Source organism: Mus caroli, unplaced genomic scaffold (genome assembly GCF_900094665.2).
Source record: "Mus caroli unplaced genomic scaffold, CAROLI_EIJ_v1.1 scaffold_20590_U1_1, whole genome shotgun sequence".
In the NCBI taxonomy this organism is placed as follows: Eukaryota; Metazoa; Chordata; class Mammalia; order Rodentia; family Muridae; genus Mus; species Mus caroli.
The window spans coordinates 9,415-11,239 of NW_018389834.1; positions in this window are offsets into that span (position 1 = coordinate 9,415).

A 1,825-nucleotide genomic window follows, 5' to 3' on the forward strand; every position below is an offset into this window, starting at 1 on the left:
TACCCACCCACTCCCACTTCTTGGCCCTGGTGTTCCCCTGTACTGGGGCATATAAAGTTTGCAATACCAAGGGGCCTCTCTTCCCAATGATGGCTGACTAGGCCATCTTCTGCTACATATGCAGCTAGAGACAAGATTTTGAACATTAAACATGATAGAAGTAGAAAAAAAATTTTTTTTGCATTTTTTATTGGCTATTTTCTTTATTTACATTTCAAATGTTTTCCCCTTTCCAGGTCTCCCCTTCAGAAAACTCCTACCACATCTCCCTCCCCTGCCTCTGTGAGGATGCTCCCCCATCCACCTACCCACTCCTGTCTTCCCACTCTGGCATTCCCCCTACACTAGGGCATTGAACACCCTCAGGCCCAAGGGCCTCTCCTCCCACTAATGTCCAATAAGACCATCCTCTGCCACATATGCGGCCAGCGCCATGGGTCTCTATATGTATACTCTAACAATACCACACCTCCTAATGCTGGCACTCTTTTTGGGCCAAACATTGAAGCACATGAATCTATGGGGGCAAATCTATGCAAACCACCACACTCTACTCTCTAGCCCCCATAGGTTTGTAGCTCCAACATAATGCAAAATGAATTTAGTTTAATCTCCAGAGTCCCTATAATCTGTCATAGTCTCAAAAAAAATTAAAGTCCAATGCTAAAAGTCTCTTCTGAGATTTATTGAAGTCACTTAACTGTAATCCCCTATAAAATCAAAATCAAAAAGCAGATCCCATACTTTCAATATAATAGTGAGGAAATACTGGACCAAAGCAAGGCCAAAGCAGCTGGACAAACTCCAAACTCTCTATTTCTGTCTGATGACTAACTCCTTTAAGCTTTGTTGACTACAGCACAATTCTTTCTCCTGGGCTAGTTCCTCTCCATGTTAGTAGTTTTCCTTGGTAGGGAACCCATGGCTCTGGCATCTTTAATATCTTGGGTTCTTCAAGGCAACTTCAACTTCATAGCTTCTTGATCTAATAATGTTTGGGATCCACACATGATCTTCTGGACTCCTCCAAATGACTTGGGTCACTTCTCCAGCTCTGCACTTGGTAGCATTCTAGGCTCTGGCTGACTCCACTCCACTGCTGCTATTGTGGTGGTGGTCGTCATTCCATGGTACTGGCATCTCCAATGAATTGAGTCTTCTCTACAACCAGGTTGCATTTTCACTAATAGTCTCTCTTAGGCTCTCTTCATGGTGCCACAACTCAACCCTTTGCATGACCCTTCCATTCCTGGGTTTTCAAATGCCACTGAGGCTATGCCTTTACCAGTGTCCATTCCTGACCTCTCACAACGCTGAGCCTTAGCCACTATCCATGGCACTATTATATCTTTAAAATCAGTACCACCTGCGTAATTCTTACACATTACCAAGTCTGGCTGCTAGCATGATGTCTATCTCTGGAACAGAGCTTCTTTGTGCTCTCAGAAAACACTTTCCATAGTATTTCACCTTGGTAATGCTGGTCTCATCTTAATCACTGGTAATTTCTTACCTCTAGCTAACCAGCATCAATTATCCTAGTAACTTTTTCTATTTTTTGACTAAAACCAGAGCCCTGTGGCCAAAGCTGCCAAATTCTGCTGCTTTGTGGATCTGGAATATGGCCACTGTGTTCAATTACATCTCCCATTACTGCCTAAGCTTGGATGTCCTAGAACTTGCTCTGTAGACTGATTCTGAGGAGCAGAATCCTATTTTCTTTTCTTCTCTTTTCTCCTTTCTTTCTTTCTTTCTTTCTTTCTTTCTTTCTTTCTTTCTTTCTTTCTTTCTTTCTTTCTTTCTTTCTTCCTTCCTTCCTTCCTTC